Source organism: Nycticebus coucang, chromosome 1 (genome assembly GCF_027406575.1).
Source record: "Nycticebus coucang isolate mNycCou1 chromosome 1, mNycCou1.pri, whole genome shotgun sequence".
NCBI lineage: Eukaryota > Metazoa > Chordata > Mammalia > Primates > Lorisidae > Nycticebus > Nycticebus coucang.
This window is the reverse complement of record NC_069780.1, coordinates 33,823,895-33,846,246: the sequence shown is the minus strand read 5'-3', so window position 1 is coordinate 33,846,246 and position 22,352 is coordinate 33,823,895. Positions and strand designations below refer to the sequence as shown.

General features: G+C 38.5%; 1 pseudogene; it reads right to left on the bottom strand.

The window, feature by feature from the left end:
* Positions 1-18,424: 18,424 nt before the first annotated feature.
* On the bottom strand, positions 18,425-18,570 carry LOC128591703 (uncharacterized; annotated as a pseudogene).
* Positions 18,571-22,352: the final 3,782 nt, after the last annotated feature.

Below are 22,352 nucleotides of genomic sequence, written 5' to 3'. Positions count from 1 at the left end.
ATATCAAACTTGGTCTATGATCTATAAAATAATGTTCTTATTGCATTCAGTGCTTTTGAACCTCTTGAATATTGGATAAGGTTAAAGTTTTAGAATTAAGAGAAAATGTAACATTTAACTTATTTGGGGACTATATCTTATTAAATTTTAATTAGAAACAAAATAATGATCAAGAACCTAAAGAACACTTTTGGGGCAATTCAACAAAGACTTTTTTTTTCTTATAGATTCTAGGTTTTAGTAATCAAAATCCTTCTCCACAAGTGAGAAATTCTAAATTATAACAAAGAATTTCAGTTCATTAAGTAGAGTTCTTAAGCAATCCTCTAGCTGACACAAATAAGATGCATAATCTTTTCTAGAGATTTGATAACAATCTTTATATTCTGTGATGGTTTAAAAACAATGCAATTAAATGGCAAAAATACACATTACTTTCAAGTTTATCTTCTGATCTCAGGCTATGAGTTCATAAATAAAATTTTCATAAAAATGTATATTTCTCAGCCCCATATAATTTGATAAATAGGTCCTTTACTTCTGAATTGAATTCAAAAAGGATAAGGCAGTTGCTGAAGGGTTAATCATTTTAAGAGAAAATATGCTAGAAAATATATTTTTGAATAATTTTAATGTCTTGAGTACTTGAATTATATTTAAGTCCTACCCTGTTTCTTCCTAGCTGTGTGTCTTGAGACAAGTCTCTTAATCTTTTTATGAGACCATTCTCATTTTTAATCTACATGTAATCATATCTTTCTCAAACAGTTAAGAGTTTAGATGGGATAGTGCACAGAAAAGTCTTTGTAAAGTGTAGTTTATGTACTACAGGAATAAAAGGTATGGCTTTAAAAAAAATACTACACTATTCATATGCTTTAAGAAGTGTTCTTTTTAAAACCATTTAGCATAAGTATCTTTGAACTATACAATACCAACATACTATAACATTCCCTGAGAAATCTTTAATTTTTTATCAGTAAATTAAAATGTCGCCCTCTGTTTAACCTAGAGACTAAGTTAGTTTCTTCTGAACTACCTTAATAAACATATTTTAACATAATAAAAATTTTATTGGATTGAAATTGTCATTCATTAAGAGTAGCCAAAAATGAGTTTGGTAAGCATTATTTTGGCTTGAGCAAATACAGGGAGCAATTGTAAAGGGAAATCCTTGGTCTTCTATGTTCAGTTAGCAATTTATAGTCCAAAATAGAGGTGCTCGAAGAGCTGTTTTGCAATATCTCTGTCCTTCCAAAATGTCAGCGAGCCAGGATGATGTAGCCTCTGGGAAAAGGAGCCATTTGGGGAACTGTAAACAGAACGGCAGCCTGAACGCTCAGATGACCCGGAACCACAGACATATCGTTACGTGCAGATTTGCCAAACAAAAAGAAGGTCTTAGGACACAAATGCAGCTGAGAAATGAGTTGATCTGATGAACTTTTGCCTGCTTCCTGGTCAGAACGCAATGAAATACTAGACACCTGAGAGATTCATTGAGATCCTATTAAACCTTTACCTCTCTTTAGTCCCCAGATAATCTAGTTATCTGCAAAATGTGATTTATAATCTGGTTCATTCAACATTTCAACGCTAATCCAACTCTCAGGAGGAACACTACCTCTTGCCCCATTTTGCTGGTGGCAACATTTGATGAAACGTCCTATTTAAGAGTGATGTGCTAGAGGAGGATCATTCTCCTCAAATAACCTAACATTTCTATGAAATCCTGGCTTTGTATTCTATGCTGTTGAATTTTACAGGGAAGAGTAATTTTTACTTTGGGAGAAAATCCAAAATAAAGAGACTTGGGAAATAGGACTTGCTTCATTCTGCAGGGACAAGAGAGAAGCTTCACATTTGCTGAGAGTGTACTTTCTTAAGTAGTTACACATGGTTTGCATCTATTAATCTCTTGAGCACTCTATATGTTTGGCATGTCATTGCTTAGTGAATTTCCCCTTAGCTTTAATTATATAAGAAAAACAGCCTTCCAAAATAGCACCTTTTGAGTCATGAGCTCTGCATCCTTCCCTCTCTAAGGTAAGTCATTGTGTGGTTATTTCAATGTAACAGGAGCCTCCTAAAAAATGATGCTAAGACATTCACCCCCTTCATTCCATTCACTGAGTATTTATTGTGCATCTATTAGGCTGCATGCTGGATGCTTCTTGGTTATCCTGCTAATTCTGTTTACTAAACATTCCCTTTATGCATTGACATTCCTTTAGATTATTAATTGGAAATTTTCAAAGACATCCAATTTCTGTTTAAAATATTACTATTGAGTTATGTACCTTCAGTGGAAATAACACAGGATGAAGAGTAGGAAGTCTGAGTTCAGCCACAGTTCTGCCACCGAATTGTTGGGGGTGATCTTACACAAGTCCCTTAATCTGAGTGGTCCTAAGTGTGTCCACCTGAATAAAGTAAGCAATTGGCCTCAAAAACCATGAAGGCATTTTGGTGTTTTGGGTCATATGTGGGCTTCTTATACAACAGGACACAGTTGTGACATGTTCTGAAATGGTGTCTCTAACGACAATTATGCTCCTGACAATTCCTAGGCAAAACTGTGATTTCAGCATTTGCTGACTGAGAGGAGGCATGGATCACTTGAGATGGACTCCATAGTCATAGGACTCAGAAATTATTTTCATCATATGACACTCACTTCCTCTATGTTCAGTGCCAACTCAATTTCTCACCTGCAGGTTAACTGTTCTGTGGTCTAACCGTCCGGGGCATACAGTCTGATTGAACCTCCGATAGCTGGATCCAGCTGTTGGCTGAGAAGCTAGTTAGAAAGTATTTGGATCCTGGACACTGACTTTGGGGCCTTCTGATCCGGAGGGATGTATCAAATATTATGTGGATCAAGCACTAAAGCCCTTCCCAGCATAGTCAGGTTTCCACTGTAATTATGAGGCTATAAATTGGCTAGTAGCTACCCTGGTGCTTTGTACCTCGGTGTAGAAGTTTGGAATGGTCAGAATGGCCCAGGGGGAGCAGACCTCTGAGGCCTTCCCAAATGTGGAGCTCCAGCTGCCCCCGCCCCAACCCAGGCTGCACATAGCTGCTTGCATCCTGCCTGCCCTGCTCCAAACAGGTCCTAACAGACACTGAGGCTCCTGCTATTGCATTTGTGAGTCCAGAGGGAAATTGAGAAGGGGACAAAAAGGGGGAGAGAGGGAAACAGAGGCTTCCATGTCCTGTGTCCTGTGTCCTCGGGTTTATCAGCTGGATACGTCTGAGAGTTCTCTCAGTACATTGTACAGACTCACTGTGTTTTTCAGAACAAGAGAAATGATCCTCAGTATGCTTAACCAATGCCTGCAGCGTTACTGAAATATGGTCTGTCACTTGATCAAGTCCCCAAAGAGAAGCATCAATCAGTCTGTCTCCTCCCTACCTTCCACAATTCCCTCCCAGGCCCTGTATCCCAGGGCTTTACATCCCTCAGCCTCCCCCTTCTGACTCACAGTGGGTCTGCACTTCTGCCTCTCTGTCTCTATGTACTTCTGTTTCTGTCTCTCTCCGTAGCTCCACATGTGTGTCTAAGTCAGTGGGTCTCTTTCTGACTTCTCCTTCAATTTCTCTTGTCCTGTGATTATGTATGTTTCTCTCTCCCTCCCCACTATTCCCTAACCCACGCAGGCCTGATTAAGTCAAAAATGAAATAAATATTTCTAAAACCGTACCAATCATGGATATTATTACCACTTCCACCTTCAAAAGCTACAATGTCAGCACCAATGTGTTCTGAAAAGGCAAACTTTTTTTTTATTATTAAATCATAGCTGTGTACATTAATGCGATCATGGGGCACCATACACTGGTTTTATACACCGTTTGACACATTTTCATCACACTGGTTAACATAGCCTTCCTGGCATTTTCTTAGTTATTGTGTTAAGACATTTATATTCTACATTTACTCAGTTTCACATGTACCCTTGTAAGATGCACCACAGATGTAATCCCACCAATCACCCTCCCTGTCCACCTTCCCCTCCCTCCCCTCCCTGTCCCCCTTCCCCATATTCTTAGGTTATAACTGGGTTATAGTTTTCATATGAAAGCCATAAATTAGTTTCATAGTAGGGCTGAGTACATTGGATACTTTTTCTTCCATTCTTGAGATACTTTGCTAAGAAGAATATGTTCCAGCTCCATCCATGTAAACATGAAAGAGGTAAAGTCTCCATCTTTCTTTAAGGCTGTATAATATTCCATGATGTACATATACCACAATTTATTAATCCATTCATGGATCAATGGGCACTTGGGCTTTTTCCATGACTTAGCAATTATGAATTGGGCTGCAATAAACATTCTGGTACAAATATCTTTGTTATAATGTGATTTTTGGTCTTCTGGGTATATGCCTAGTAGAGGAATTATAGGATTGAATGGAAGATCAATTTTTAGATCTCTAAGTGTTGTCCAAACATCTTTCCTTTCTCCTAGGTGTCTTCCATAAAAGAAGGGGTCAGGACAGATCTGGAAATTCTTTTCTCAGGCTTTAGAATGTATAGTTAGAGGGCTCAGCTGACAGCCACCAGGGATCTCAAATTTGTCCTTGGGCCTCTGGAAGCCCTGGGGCAACACTCAGCCCTGGGAAGGAGGTCAGGAGGCACAGCTGCAGCCCAGTGTCCCCCACCCCCAAGCCCTGGGTGTCTCTGAGGGCTGGTGCTCATCTCCGTTCTGGAATCCTTCCAGTAAGAGTTTTTACTAAGATAGTAAAATAGTTTCATGGAAATGGCACCTCTCGGAATCATTGTTTTGCCTTGGACTATGTAGCGTTGAAGTGGCCACATAATTGTCCTGTTTGCTTCTCATTATGTATGAAATGGAAAGATACTGACTTGCCTGAGATTGTGAAGGTTGTTGGGATGGCGAAATGAGATAATGTGTAGCATAAGGGTTTCTGTTTGCTTTGGTTTGGCTTTTTTGTTTATTAATTCTGAGGTGCAGTGGTTCTCAACTAGGACAACTGTTTCTCCTGAGGGATATTTGGTAATGTCTGGAGACAATTTTGGTTGTTACAACTGGAGGGTTGTTACTGGAATCTACTGGGTAGAATCAAAAGATGCTGCTATACATCCTGCCATGCCCCAGACAGCCTACCACAACAAAGAATTATTTAGTGCAAAATAATGCCAAGCATGCAGAGGTTGCGAAAGCCTTGTTTAGAATGATAAACTTTTCAGGCTAGTCTTATTCATCTTAACCTGTATCATCATTTTATTCTCATTATTTTATTATTCGTAACATGCCCCTTTCTATCAATGTATTTTACATATTTTCTTTCCTTGGCATATCTAGGAAGATACTTGATGGTCTGATCAAAGGAAGTTGGCCACCTTTTATCCATTAGCCCTCCAGCCCCTACAGTCATTCCTTTGATTGACGTCTAGACAATAAATATTGCACATTATATTAAGTTTTACAAAGATTCACAAACCCAAATTCTTCTTCATGAGCAGTAATTACAGATCCAATGGCAACATAACTAAGTTTATTCATCTAATCATCTAAACAATGATTATCTACTATGGATAGGGCAGTGTGCTACATTCTGGGGAGACATTTAAAATAGATCCAGGTATGACCCCTGAAACTAGGAATTCTCATTCAAATCGGGAAAACAGGGGTAAAAAAAACAAAAACACACACACGAAAATATGTTATTAGAAATTATAATAAGCGCAATAGATGAAAAGAAATAGACTTTAATAATGAAAATATCTAGAAGGATCCTATTTAACAGGTGAGATAAGGGGTAAAAGGTGTCACAGACGGTTTCTCTGGTTGAGAGCTGAGTTGTAACCTGGGAAGATAGCTCGGAGTTAGCCAGTCTAGGAATCTTTCCAGAAAAGGGAATAGCATATGACAGCATCCTAAGATTGGACAAGCTTGAGCTATTTAAATAGTTGAGATTTGAGTATATCTTTGTCTCCTTGTCTTGAATTATCCAAATTCTTTGCAAATGGCTACATTGCTTGTCCTTTATAGATGTCTCACAAATTGGCATGGTTTCCTTTATTGCTATTTTTCTTTTTATGGGAAAATACATAATCAAGGCAAATATACTAATGAATGTGATGCAATCATAAATAAAAAACTAAAATAAGGGAAGTTAGATCCTACAAAATTGTCCACCTAGAAGAGATACCCAGCTCCCTAATTTTACAGTTAAAAAACAAATGAAGTGGCTTGCGTGAACATGACTTTGTATATGACCAAGTTTAAGATAAGATCATGTTCGATCACTATGGGCCCTACTCTGATATGACAGCTGCCCTCATAAGAGAAGAGAAGAGACAGACGGACACAGGGAAAAACAAATTGAACAACACATCTATAAACCAAAGAGAATCATGGATTGCTGGCAACACCAGAAGCTCAGAGACAGAAAACTAGTAGACTCCTTTCCTCTTTTCCCCCCTTTTCAAGCCTCATCTGTCCTCTTAACTATTTTTTCCCATGCTCCACCCAACCCCCATCATATGTCCTCAAAACCCATCTTGAGTGGGGGTTGGTGGCACCTCCCTCTACATAGTGTACCTCACCCAGGGGTGATTTTATCCCCATCGGACATTTGTGAGTATGCAGTTGGGTAACATGCGCTAGCACATGCCCTGAGTATGTGCACCTCTATTGAATGGGAAAAAGATGTTTGAGCAATGATGAGAAATAACTCACTAAGTAGCATGAAAATATTTGTTCCATTTTGTTCTATTTCAGAGTGATGAAGTTATTTAAGAATCACTCTGTTTCGGAAGATGTAAAATTGTGTTTCCCTTTTTGCCAGGGGTATATTGCCCCTTCTCATGCAAATTTCCATTTTCATGTCAATATGCATTTAGATTCTTTAATCTGGAACTAAATTTGCAAACTTTTGGCACAAAGCAGTTTCCTTTGGAGTGCCCTGATATCTGCCTGCTTTTGTTATGCTCATCATTCAGACAAGTGTTTCAGCGCTTGTTTCCTGTCTCCTCTTTTTCCTGTCTCTGCTCTCTTTACCCCTCCCCATTACTGGTTCTACTAAATTTGGCAAACTCAATCTGGCAAAATTGTAAAGCATTTTAAGGAAACCATAACTAATGGAAAACACATAGGTGATTTCTTTTTCCATCTGACTATTCCATAGACCGATACTGAATCTTAACAAATCTACTTTTACTAAACTTGAAAATTTGGATTAATACTTTTTCATTCCAACGAGGATGCTAAACTACCTGGCCACACTGTCATTCTCATCTTTCAAGTCAGAAGCACTTGCAATGCAAAAAGGAATTTCACTAGAGATGATACAAGTTTCTAAAGGCATTTAGCCCATCATTTATTGTAACTGGACCTCAATGTAGCTTCTGTGCGGTGGAATGGCTCATCTTCAGCTCAGATACTAAGGCATAAGTGTAAAAGGGTTGGTTTGGGATAAAGAATCCCCCCACCCCCGGCTCCACATGGTACAAAACACACAGGGACTCAGCCATCATCATGGCATGCAGATGGAATGTGGAAGAATAAGAATATCCTACCCAACCTGATCATAAAGTTTACAACATTTATTTTCAAGCTGTCCGTTTGTCACTTCAAATGTCTCAGCTCTGAGAAGATTGCTGTCCCTTTTGGTGACATCACATTATCAAATGCCAAAATGAGTTTTCTAAAAACAAGGGGAAATCGGTTTCATTTTGGAGACAAGAATTAAATAAAAGTGACATATTTGGAAGCCAAATGCCACCCTCAATATTAGCAATGCTGCTGTTATAATCACTGTCATGGTTGCACTGCTGTAGGAAAGACAGTAGAACTTCAAAAACGTGCCAGTCGACTCAGTGTTGAAACAATACACAGAGAAGAAAGAAAAACGTGAGTCAAGCATATGAGAACAAAAAATACATAGCCCAGTAAAGTTTGCTCATTCTACAAATTTAAATAATGTTTTATTGATCCTCAAACTATGCTTTGATGACTATATGTCATCAAATGAAAGACATTAACAAAAGTGACAAAAAAAATTTTAAGTACAGCTAAGGAAGAAGAGGAAAATGCTCTCAGTTAAATGTAATAAGACTATTTTAAGCATAGTAAAAAAAGGAAAACTAGTGCTGATTGAATTGCAACATGATATTTTCTAACTATATTGTGTGAGGCATTTCAATTTCAGTTATATTAAAATGTGAAAATAGGCATCTTGAAATAAAGGAAATACAGTATACCTTTTTCTTTTAAGTTGTATTTCATAAGAAATGTGTTGACAAACTTTTTCACTCCTCCTCTCCCATCTTTTTTTGTGAGGCTTGGAAAACTCAATCTTTGAAGATAAAAGAAGAGATTAAGTGATGCTCAGCAACGCAGAAAAAGAGACAGAAACTCTCTTGGCATCATCCTGAATGGAATTCATCTTACAATTCAGGCTGGTATCAAGGAGCTATTTGCTGCTAGCAGATTAGCAGTCCATTTGAAAGACTGTATTTGCTAAAGTGTCTATTATTGAGTATATTGCCTGGTATCATACTATGGAGACAGCTATTTAACATTTTAACTGCTAAGATTTACCATGTAAACTAGTCAAGAGGGAGAGAAGGCATAAGAAAACTACTAGGTAGATTTGGTCTAGCTGACATGTGATTAGACCAGTCACAGAGATTATGGTAAAAATGAGGTGTTCAAAATGGCCAATTGTACTGCCACAGAAATCTGACTCCACAAACACCTCTGGATGCTCCACACATCCCTCTGCATTATGATTTCAGAATCCACCACTCTTACCAAGCTACTGATGTGGAGATTATCCTTCTTTAAAGTAGGTTCTGCTACAACAGATTCAGCATTCTAGTGGTTTACTAAAATACAAATCTATTTCTTCCCCATGGACCAGTCTAAAGCAAATGTTCCTGGCTGCAATCTCTCCTCCAGAAACACATGGATGGATGGATGGATGGCTAAATAAGGATTCATTTATAGGTCCTCCCAGGCCTCTCCACTAATCTGGACTATGGGGAACCAGAACACAGCAGTATATACCTGAGAGTTCTATTGGACCAAACTTAGTATATGACAATCTCTAACAGCAAGGAGAGTTTGGAAATGAAATATAATTGTGTGACTGGGAGAAAAAAATAAAATAAAGTTGTTTCTGCCACAATTAATGCTCCCAGGTTTCCATGTATGTTTATCTTACTCGAACTCTCAGCAGAATTAAAAACAATTGATCCACCACTTCTTAGAACATTAACTTCTTAGCTTCTGTTATACCAGACCCCACTAGTTCCCAGTGCTCACAACTGCTCAGTCTCCTTGGCTACTTCCTTCTCTGCCCAACAGCCAAATGTTTTTGCTACACATATACCTTCTTACTATCTTTTCATCTCCTTCCTAGGTGACATCATTCAGTCTTTCACCTTCAAATACAATTTACACACAAATGACTTCCAAAATTACATTCTTGGACCTACCTTTCCACTATTCTCCAGGGTTATTATTCATTTAGCTGCCCACTTTACATATCTAGCTAAGAACCTAATATACGCTGCATATTACTTGTCCCAAGTAACATCTTGTGTGGATAAGATTTTGTATCCTTGGTTAAATATTTCAGTTAACTGTGCGTGTATGTATGTATACATATGATTTATTTCTATCTAACACTTAGCCAGATATAAAGGTGATAGAATTTGCAGAAGGATTTAAATTATAACAGTAATGTTATAAAATAGAATAATACAGAATAGCTAAGAATAGTCAGGGAGTCAGAGATATGAGAGAGATAATGAGTATCATACGAACAGCATTAGATTACATTTAAGATATCATTTCAAAATGTTGGTATCACAAAATACTTCATAAAAAAGAGGTGCTGGTAGTAAATATGCTTAGAAATGCTGATAAAGAAAGGCTGCTCTTTATTGAAGCCTCTAAAGACTGGTTGGTTGAGAAATGACTGTATAATTGGATGGATGGATGAATGGATGGCTAAATGGGTAATGGGTTGATGGATAGATAACTTGTTGCCAAACTGGCATAACTTCTGTTTCAAGTAATCAAAGTAATATTCCATATACAGTATACTTTGTTTATTATGGCTTTCTAATATTGTTTTTCATATATATATACACACACATGTATGTATATATAAATTACCATTATCTAGATCTTCTATCTGCGTTTAAAATATGTGCATGTGGTCTTCTAAACCAAAGAAGTTCTTATTTAAATAGTCCTGGGCATGATGATCTTATCATTTATAGGCATTTTAAAAATGCTTCAGTAGGCTCGGCGCCTGTGGCTCAAGCAGCTAAGGCGCCAGCCACATATACCTGAGCTGGCAGGTTCGAATCCAGCCCAGGCCCACCAAACAACAATGACAGCTGCAACCAAAAAATAGCTGGGCATTGCAGCAGGCACCTGTGGTCCCAGCTACTTGGGAGGTGGAGGCAGGAGAATCACTTGAGCCCAGAAATTGGAGGTTGCTATGAGCTGTGGTGCCATGGCACTCTACCCCGGGTGACAGCTTGAGGCTCTGTCTTAAAAAAATAATAAGCAGGGCAAAGGCAAGATGGCTGACTGAAGCCAGCTTTCCACAGAGGCTCCCATCCAGAAGGGGAGTTAAAGGACAGAAATTTAGCAAGTAACCTAGTGGATTTGAGCTGCGCCAAGACAGAAGGTTGAAGAACGCACATCAACCCTGCTGAGGCAAGCTGCAACCCCAAGGATACAAACCAAAGATACAAAATCCACTGCCAAGTGGATGAGAGTCCCCCCCCCATCATGAGAATGGCTCAGAGTACCCCATAAACAAGCGAGCAGAGTTCAAAAGTCCTCCCATTATATCCCACGGGAGAGACCATCTAAAAACTGGACCTACTTCCCCTATTAGGGTACCATGGCGCTCTCCTGCCAGGCATAAAACAGTATAAAACTGTATATATTCTCTACCTGCAAATCTGAGCTCCCAGCACTCCCCTCCACTTTCACTCTGAGGTCTGGAAGCCTGTCCCCCAGGAGTCCATATTTTTGGGTATTTTCTCTAGAGATGTGGACAGGACATGGACTGCTGCTGGTCAGTGCTGATTCTGTGGCATGGGAGTGAGGAGAAGACGGTCAGCTGAGAGGGAACCACACAGGAGTGATGGTGCCCCAAGGCACAGAGCAGCAGCCATTTTTGGCAACAATAGGGCACACCCCTGGATATTCCGGAGTCACACCCCCTGTCTCTCTGAGCAACCAGAGGAGGCCGGGCATCTTCTCAGGTGGCAGCCACTGGCGGAGCAGATCTGGGACCAAAACACAGTCCCCGTGAGTAAAGGGTTTGCCTGAGGCAGTACTGGCCTGGGTGGAGCACAGAAAACACACATGCAGAGCCAGCAGATTCCCAGGGTGGGGCTGACCCAGAGGACAGCTTTACTGAGCCTAAGATGCACCCAGCCCTAGGGGATCATTAGCCCAGACAAAGGAAGGCAGGCAGAGGCTGGACTACAAACTGCAGCGGAGACTGGGCAGCGGCACAGACAGGGCCTGAGGCACAGATTCTGTGAACTCAAAACTGACAGCTAACCATGCTCCAAATACAAACTACAGCCAAGACCAGGCAGCAGCACAGACAGGGCAGTATCTGCTCATTGGAGGCAACTGGGATAACCCTTGTGGGTTATTAGTGGCGGGGTATGACAGAGGTGCAAGGTGGGGAAGGAGGCATGAACCTTCCCAGACTAATCTATTTGCTGGGTGGGTCCTCCTGAAGCCACAGAGCACCGGATCAACTCATATTTGAGTTGTCAGCAGACCCCTGCAATCTAGTTGCCAGAGACCTTTTAAACTCTTCCACCAGAGACACGTATTGACTGAGACAACTGATTTGGACTTCTTGAACTGAGCCAATCGCCCAAAGACTATCCAAGTGGCACCCTGGGTGTGTGGTTGTAGGAAGGTTTGATTTCCCTTTCCCAATTGTTGCCTGTGGGGGGTGGGGTGACTTAATTGCTAGTATTTCTCCACAGCTGAGACGTCAACCCAGAGTAACTGATTCACTAGGGTTGAACAGAGACCAGCTGAAAACAAGACAGAGCCACTTAGCCCCTCCACATCAAGAAGGTCCCCATTTTCTCAGGCCATAGCACTGTATGGGTGCTTGGCAAAGCTCCAGGGGAAAAGGTACACCAGTCCCAGCATTTGGGCAAAGGGCTGGTTAATCACTACTCCTGGAGCCCAGAATGCAACTTTGCTTTATCCACTCATCTAGTCAAACGGTGTAAAATAATCATGGGCCAGAATCAGCGGAAGAACTCTGATAACATGAATAACCAGAGTAGATCAATGCCCCTCCCCCAAGGAAAGATATGGCAGACATAACTGAAGATCCCATTCATAAACAGATGGCCAAGATGTCAGAAATCTAATTCAGAATTTGGATTGCAAACGACATTAATAGAATGGAGGAAAAGGTGGACATACAAATTCGAGGAGCAATTCAAAAGTTGTCTCAAGAATTCAATGAATTTAAAGACAAAATCACCAAAGATTTTGACACATTGAAGCAAGAATTTGCAGCCCTCAAAGATCTGAAAAATACAATAGAATCCCTCAGTAACAGATGGAACAAGCAGAAGAAAGGATTTCTGACATTAAAGACAAAGCTTTTGAATGCTCCCAAACTCTCAAAGAGGAAGAGAAATGGAGAGCAAAAATGGATCATTCTCTCAGAGAGCTCTGGGATAATTCGAAGAAGGCTAATAGCCGCCACATTGGAATCCCTGAAAGCAATGAAGTGCCTTCGCAAAGCATAGAGGCCCTTCTCCATGAAATTATGAAAGAAATTTTCCTGACATGCCAAGAGATTCTGAAATTCAGATAGAAGACAGTTTCAGAACCCCAGCACAACTCAACCCGAATAAGACCTCCCCCAGGCACATCATAATTAACTTCACTAAAGTTAATATGAAGGGGAAAATTCTGAAAGCAGCCAGACGTAAGAAAACCATAACCTACAAAGAGAAGAATATTAGAATAACTGCAAATCTCTCTGCTGAAACCTTCAAGCCAAAAGAGATGGTCATCAACTTTTAATCTCCTAAAACAAAATAACTTTCAACCCCAGATCCTGTATCCAGCTAAACTCAGTTTCATTTATGATGGAGAAATTAAATACTTTAATGACATTCACATGTTGAAGAAATTTGCCATAACTAAACCAGCTCTTCAGGATATTCTCAGACCTATCCTCCCTAATGACCAGCACAATCCTCTACCACAAAAGTAAACTCACTCAGAAACTTTTGATCAAACTCCAATTTCCAAGGTGGCAAAAGGACTAAAAATGTCCACTGGACTTTCAAAAACTTGATACCTAAAATTTTACCAGGCTTATCAATATTTTCCATTAATGTAAATGGCTTAAACTGTCCTCTAAAGAGCACAGGTTGACTGACTGGATACAAAAACTCAGGCCAGATAACTGCTGCATACAAGAATCTCGTCTTATCTTAAAAGATAAACATAGACCCAGGGTGAAAGGATGGTCATCCATATTTCAGGCAATGGAAATCAGAAAAAAGCAGGTGTTACAATTCTATTTGTAGATAAAATAGGCTTTAAACCAACAAAAGTGAGGAAGGATAAGAATGGACACTTCATATTTGTTAAGGGTAATACCCAATATGATGAGAATTCAATTATTAATATTTATGCACCCAACCACAATGCACCTCAACTTATAAGAGAAACTCTAACAGGCATGAGCAACTTGATTTCCTCCATCCATAATTGTCTGAGATTTTAACACTTCTTTGGCAGTGTGGGATAGATAGATCCTCCAATAAGAAGCTGAGCAAAGAAATTTTAGATTTAAACCTAAGCATCCAACATTTAGATTTAGCAGACATCTACAGAACATTTCATCGCAACAAAACTGAATACACATTCTTCTCATCAGCCCATGGAACATACTCCAAAATCGATCACAGTAAATTTAAAGGAATAGAAATTATCCCATGCATCTTCTCGGACCACCATGGAATAAAACTTGAGCTGAGTAACAACAGGAATCTGCATACTCATACAAAAACATGGAAGTTAAATAACCTTATGCTGAATGATAGCTGGGTCAGAGATGAGATTAAGAAAGAAATTGCCAATTTTTTGGAACAAAATGACAATGAACACAAGAACTATCAAAACCTCTGGGACACTACAAAGGCAGTTCTAAGAGGGAAATTTATAGCACTGCAAGCCTTCATCAAGAGAACGGAAAGAGAGGAAGTTAACAACTTAATGGGACATCTCAAGCAACTGGAAAAGGAAGAACATTCCAACTCCAAACCCAGTAGAAGAAAAGAAATAACCAAAATTAGAGCAGAATTAAATGAAATTGAAAACAAAAGGATTATACAACAGATCAATAAATCAAAAAGTTGGTTTTTTGAAAAGCTCAATAAAATAGAAAAACCTTTGGCTAATGAAAGCAGGAAAAAAAGAGTAAAATCCCTAATTTCATCAATCATAAACAACAAAGATGAAATAACATCAGACTCCTCAGAAATTCAAAAAATCCTTAATGAATATTACAAGAAACTTTATTCTCAGAAATATGAAAATATGAAGGAAATTAACCAATACTTGGAAGCACATTATCTTCCAAGACTTAGCCAGAATCAAGTGGAAATGTTGAACAGACCCATATCAAGTTCTGAAATAGCATCAGCCATACAAAATTTCTGTAAAAAGAAAAGCCCGGGATCAGATGGCTTCACATCAGAATTCTACCAAACCTTTAAAGAGGAACTAGTACCTATATTACTCAACCTCAAAGTATAGAAAAAGAAGGAAGACTACGCAACACGTTCTATGAAGCAAACATCACCCTGATCCCCAAACTAGGAAAAGACCCAACAAGAAAAGAAAATTATAGACCAATATCACTAATGAATATAGATGCAAAAATATTCAACAAGATCCTAACAAACAGAATCCAGCAACACATCAAACAAATTATACATCATGACCAAGTCGGTTTTATCCCAGGGTCTCAAGGCTATTCAATATACATAAATCTATAAGTATAATTCAGCACATAAACAAATTAAAAACCAAAGACCATATGATTCTCTCAATTGATGCAGAAAAAGCTTTTGATAATATCTAGCATCTCTTCATGATCAGAACACTTATGAAAATTGGTATAGAAGGGACATTTCTTAAACTGATAGAGGCCATCTACAGCAAACCCACAGCCAATATCCTATTGAATGGAGTTAAATTGAAATCATTTCCACTCAGATCAGGAACCAGGAAACATTGCCCATTGTCTCCACTGCTCTTTAACATTGTAATGAAAGTTTTAGCCATCGCAAGTAGGGAAGAAAAGGCGATCAAGGGTATCCATATAGGGTCAGAAGAGATCAAACTTTTGCTCTTCGCAGATGATATGATTGTATATCTGAAAAACACCAGGGATTCTACTATAAAACTCTTAGAAGTGATCAAGGAATATAGCAGCATCTCAGGTTACAAAATCAACATTCAGAAATCGGTAGCCTTTATATACACCAACAATAGTCAAGCTGAAAAAACAGTTAAGGACTCCATTCCATTCACAGTAGTGCCAAAGAAGATGAAATATTTGGGAGTTTATCTAACAAAGGAGGTGAAAGATCTCTATAAAGAGAACTATGAAACTCTAAGAAAAAAATAGCTGAAAATGTTAACAAATGGAAAAACATACCATGCTCATGGCTGGGAAAAATCAACATTGTTAAAATGTCCATACTACCCAAAGCAATATACAATTTTAATGCAATCCCTATTAAAGCTCCACTGTTGACAATTAAGGTTATGGGGGGGAGGAAAAGCAGAAAGAGGGACAGAGGGAGGGGGGTGGGGCCTTGGTGTGTGTCACACTTTATAGGGGCAAGACATGATTGCAAGAGGGACTTTGCCTAACAATTGCAATCAATGTAACCTGGTTTATTGTACCCTCAATGAATCCCCAACAATAAAAATAAATAAATAATAATAATACTTCGTTTTATATGGAATCAGAAAAAACCTCGAATAGCCAAGACATTACTCAGAAATAAAAACAAAGCAGGAGGAATCATGCTACCGGACCTCAGACTATACTATAAATTGATAGTGATCAAAACAGCATGGTACTGGCACAAAAACAGAGAAGTAGATGTCTGGAACAGAATAGAGAACCAAGAGATGAATCCAGCTACTTACCGTTATTTGATCTTTGACAAGCCAATTAAAAACATTCAGTGGGGGAATGACTCCCTATTTAACAAATGGTGCTGGGTGAACTGGCTGGCGATTTGTGGAAGACTGAAACTGGACCCACACCTTTCACCATTAACTAAGACTCTCACTGGATTAAAGATTTAAACTTAAGACATGAAACTATAAAAATACTAGAAGAGAGTGCAGGGAAAACTCTTGAAGAAATCGGTCTGGGCAAATATTTTATGAGGAGGATCCCCTGGGCAATTGAAGCAGCTTCAAAAATACACTACTGGGACCTGCTCAAACTAAAAAGCTTCTGCACAGCCAAGAACACAGTAATTAAAGCAAGAAGACAGCCCTCAGAATGGGAGAAGATATTTGTCTCCAAAAAAGGTTTAATAACTATAATCCACAGAGAACTCAAACATATTAGCAAGAAAAGAACAAGTGATCCCATCTCAGGCTGGGCAAGGGACTTGAAGAGAAACTTCTCCGAAGAAGACAGGCTCACGGCCTACAGACATATGAAAAAATGCCCATCATCCTTAATCATCAGAGAAATGCAAATCAAAACTACTTTGAGATATCATCTAAGTCCAGTAAGATTGGCCCATATCACAAAATCCCAAGAGCAGAGATGTTGGCATGGATGTGGAGAAAAGGGAATACTTCTACACTACAGGTGGGAATGCAAATTAATACATTCCTTTTAGAAAGATGTTTGGAGAACACTTAGAGATCTAAACATAGACCTGCCATTCAATCCTATAATTCCTCTACTAGGCATATACCCAGAAGATCAAAAATCACATTATAACAAAAATATTTGTACCAGAATGTTTATTGCAGCCCAATTCATAATTGCTAAGTCATGGAAAAAGCCCATGTGCCCATCGATCCACAAATGGATTAATAAATTGTGGTATATGTGCACCATGGAATATTATGCAGCCTTAAAGAAAGATGGAGACTTTACCTCTTTCATGTTTACATGGATGGAGCTGGAACATATTCTTCTTCGTAATGTATCTCAAGAATGGAAGAAAAAGTATCCAATGTGCCCCATGATCGCATTTATGTACACAGGTATGATTTAATAAAAAAAAAAGTATCCAGTGTACTCAGTCCTACTATGAAACTAATTTATGGCTTTCATATGAAAGCTATAACCCAGTTATAACCTAAGGATATGGGGAATGGAGAGCGGGAGGGGAGGGGAGGAGGTAGGATGGGCGGAGGGTGATTGGTGGGATCATACCTAATCAAAAATAAAATAATAAATAAATAAACAAATGTTTCAGTATTATGTAGTATTACATAGATATAAATTTTCTTTAAATTCATTTAAAAATGTAATTAGAAACCTCCACGTGTTAGTTTCCTATTGCTGCTGTAACAAGTTACCGTAAACCTAGTGACTCAAAACAATGGAAAAGTATTCTCTTATAGTTCCAGAGGCCAGAAGCCCAAAATGAGCATGACAGGGGAAAAATCAAGGTGTTGGCAGGAGCAGACTCCCTCTGTAAGCTTCTTGTCTTGGCTGGTGTCTAAACTGGACTCCTTGCATTCCTCAGCTCATGGCTTAGCATATTTGAGGAATGAGGCCAGCGTGATTAGAGCAGATGGAGCTAGGAATAAAATGGGAGGACATGAGGCAAACAGAGAGGACATGAGCACAGAGGGAAGGGAAGAAGGATATGGACTTGAAGGCCATGGATATTTTCCTGGGCGAAGAGAAAGCCATTTAAAGATTTTGATCAGAGAAATGTTTTGATCTGACTTAGCACTTTAACAGGAGCCCTGCTGTGTTAACAAATAAAAAACATAGGAGAGCTACAGGGGGACCAGTGAGGAAGCTGTGGCAAGACCACAAAGGAACTGAATACAATAACATCTCACAGAAAGACAGACTCGTTCTATTGATCTGACAGAGAAGGAGAAAATTAAGCAAATGGAAGCAGTGTGTGCCAAGAGAGAAATACAAAGAAAATCTCAGGTGATAGTCTGTGTTATAGTAGGGACTGAAAACTCCGTAGCCTACCACATTTCCTTTCCATCTTTACTACCAAGAAGTTTAGAGCCAAATTTAATGCTTAATGGAGTCATTCATGCATGTACTCATTAGTTTACTTAACTTGTGCAACCAGTAACCACCTATTTCATAGCCAATACATTTGCTAAACACAGACAAAAATAGTCCTAGTCACAAGTGTGAAAAAGAAATCTTTCCTTTTTTTTTTTTAGAATATAGATATAATCTAGAAGTTATTTCTTTCATTATTAAATTGATAAGAACAGATACTACACTTGATCTTAGCCAAAAGGTTGAAAAACAATGTATTCCTTTAATTATCGAAACTCTACCACCAATAGACATTAATTGACAAATTAAAACTTGGGATGAATGCTATGTGTTATTTTGACACAAAGAAACATCAACCAACGAACATTAACCAGAACAGTTTTTGGAGTCAAAAATAATTTTTTTTCAGAAGTAACTAATTCATAAGTTGTGCTTTTCTTTTGAATTGATGACTTGAGAAGTACGTTTTCTTTTGAATTATATTTGTATGGTGAAAAATCACTAGGCAAATATAATCTGTAACAATCTCGCATAAATAAAAACCATTTTGCTTACATGGTCTAACAAACCAAACCATGAAACTAAACTGCAGTGAGAGCTGGAATATTTCAAGTGCTCTCCTTTTACCTCACCACTGCCTTCAGTTTAGCTCACTCAAGAACTTTACTGGTAATCTACAACCACTCTTTCTATTTACAATATGCCAAAATAATCAATCTTGTACCAACAAACCAGAAAACTCAACCATGTATAATTAGATTAAGAAAGAAAATAAATAAAGTCAAATTCATTTTAAGACCTTTTAAAAATCTGGAAATTGTTGTGGAAAGTCCAGCTCTTGGAATTTAAAAGGCCAGATGGTATCCGGAAGCTAGTCATTCAATAAGAATGACATGTTCGAGGCTACAAATGTTACCAGGCAGTGATTCGTCAAAGAAGAGGGGGAAGGGTAAAATTTCCCCATTTGTTAACTTGGTAAGTCCAGCAAAAACGTAAGAAACAAAACTAAATCTGCTAGATGTCACCACTTAAAATATCTAATCATCTTTGCATCTTACTTAGAGCCATTTCCCCAGTAGTTGGGAATGTGTCAGTAGTTACCATATTTATTTTCAAACTTACAGATAGAAATTTGAGAAAATATAGAGTAGCCATAAAATTGTAATCATTAGTAGTCAGGAGTGCAACCAGAAAATATATAATTTGTTCCTTTAAAATATTTTAGAATCATTTGGTAATTTGCATTATATGTTTTTAGTTACACTTGACTACAGAATTACCTTAATTTTTGATTGACCAATTTTTAAACAGTATTTGTTACTCTTTGACCTCTATATGTTTTAAAAACCAAAATAAAAAGATGCTTCTTAACATATTTCTTCCTTTTACAAAAATTATTATGTCTAATCTGGTTCAAGTGAGGATAACAATATTTAAGGAAAGAAAAATCAGCAAAAACTACATTTATTCAACAAATATTTTTTGAGTTAAGTGCTAATCTAAGGCGTAGGGTAAATACTACCCTATAGAAGCTATTCTTCTCAATTTTATCAATGACTTCTGTGATGGTTAATTTTATGAGTCAGCTTGGCTAAGCTTGTTACCCAGTTTTAACCAACACCAGTTACTGTGAAAGCATTTTCTGTACAGAAAAATTTTTAGATGTGATTAACACTTAAATCAATAGATTTTGAGTAAAGCAAATTATCCCTCATAATGTAGGTAGGTTTCATCTAATCAATTGAAGCTTGAAAGAGGAAAGACTGAGGACCCCTAAGGAAGAAAGAAGTCTGCCTCTGAACTGTCTTTGGACTCCAGACTGCAACATCAGGGCTCTGCTGGGTCTTCCACCTATTAGCCCACCCTGCAGATTTGAGGTGTGCCACCCCCACAACTGTGAACCAAGTTCTTCAATCAATCTGTTTCTCTCTCGCTCGCTCTCTCTCTCTCTTTCTCCCTCATTATCTCCCCCTTCTCCTGCACACATTTTCTCTCTCTCTTGCTCTGTGTGTGTATAACATATAATGTGTGTACATGTGTATATATACTGTATATATTGGTTCTGTTTCTCTAGGGAACTTCTGATACAGCCTCTGTGATACTAAATGCGATGGTCACTTTTTACCCTCTTTTTTCTGAACTTTTCAACAGTATTTGACTTAGTTGATCCTCCTTAGTCTTTGATACACTTTCTTTACTTCAACTTCAAAATACCACTCTCTTGCTTTTCCTCCTACATCACTTATCTCTTCTACTCAGATTTCACTGTTGACTGTTCTCTTCTGATATCTTAATGGGAGTGGCTTTGGGCTACTCTTTGATCCTCTTCTCTTCTCTGTCTACACCTGTCCTTTGGTAATCTGATCCAGTTTCATAACTATAAAAGCCACCTATGACTCCCAAGTGTAATTTTCTAATCCAAACTTTGCACTGAAACTTTGAAGTCACACAACCCAGTACTTGACATTTAGCTATCCAAACAATATTCTCAAAATTAACATTGTTCATTATAGACTTCAGCTATTCCCCCACCAATCTTCACTGACCCATTCCACACCCAACAATCTGTTACTCAGAAAATCCTGTTGTTTCTGCCTTCAAAATTTGCTCAGAATCTGACCATTTCTTATCACTCTACCTGCTGCAATGCCAGACTGGGTCACCATCATGTATCACCTAGATTTGTCTATAACATGTCAAATAGTTCCCTTGCTTGTACCCTTGCCTCTGACACAGTTTTTCTAAGCACAGTGATCCTTTTCAAATGTAGATCAGGTCTTGTCACTTCTCTACTCATAAGTGTTCAATGATTCTACATTTCACTGATCTATAAAAACAAATACCTTACAGTGGCCTAGAAATAACTTAAGACCATTTAATTCTCTGTGAATGAAGTGATGCAGAGGCCCTATAGATGCCACATAATTTAGCTCTGTTTCTCTACTAGCTCACAGACCTTCTATCCTCCTCCCCCTCATTCTGCGGGCCTCCATGCTATTTCTTCAACACTATAGGCAACACTATGGGAAGTCCTGACTTAGGTCTTTCACATTGCTTGAACTCTGCCTGCAAAGCAGTTCTTGTAGATAATTACATGACTCGCATTTACTCTTCACTCAAATGTCAACTTTTCTTTCTTTCTTTCTTTTTTTAGAGATGGAGTCTAACTTTGTCGCCCTCCGTAGAGTGCTATGGCATCACAGCTCACAGCAACCTCCAGCTCCTGGGCTTAGGCGATTCTCTGGCCTCAGCCTCCCAAGTAGGTGGGACTACAGGCGCCCACCACAACAATTTTTGTTGTTGTTGTCACAGTTTGACTGGGGCCGGGTTCGAACCCGCCACCCTCAGTATATGGGACCGGCGCCCTACTCACTGAGCCACAGGCACCACCCTTAAATGTCAACTTTTCAACGAGTCTTACTCTAATAACCCTATTTAAAATTGCAACTTGCCCCCAACTAATCCACAATACCAATGATTCTTAACATTATCCTCTTTACATATTTCCATATTGTAAATCTTGTTTATTGACCTGATTCATGTATCCCTCACTAATATGCAAGCTCCACTAGGGTAGAAATGTTTGCCAATTTTGTTCACCGTTATGGTCTAAAGTATTCAGACAGAATATCATACGTAATATGTACTGCATTTTTATATTTCAATTTGAAATATTTGAAAGCAGCATATTTTTATGAAGTTATGAAACTTAAGTTACCACTGTATTTCAGAAAATCAACCCCAATTCTCTTAAAGTCCAAACTCCTCTCAAATAAACTTAACCTATATTCAGTGTTCAAATTTGATGCTTTTTTTTTTTTTTGCAGTTTTGGCCAGGGCTGGGTTTGAACCCACCACCTCTGGTATATGGGCCGGCGCCCTATTCCTTTGAGCCACAGGTGCCTCCTTTGATGCCATTTTTTTAAGGAAAAGTTTACTACAATTGTAAAAACTAAAAACTGGACTGATGGACTGATGACAGGCACCTGAAGCCACAGAGAACATAGCATTGATGTTGCTCCCAAGATCAGAAAGA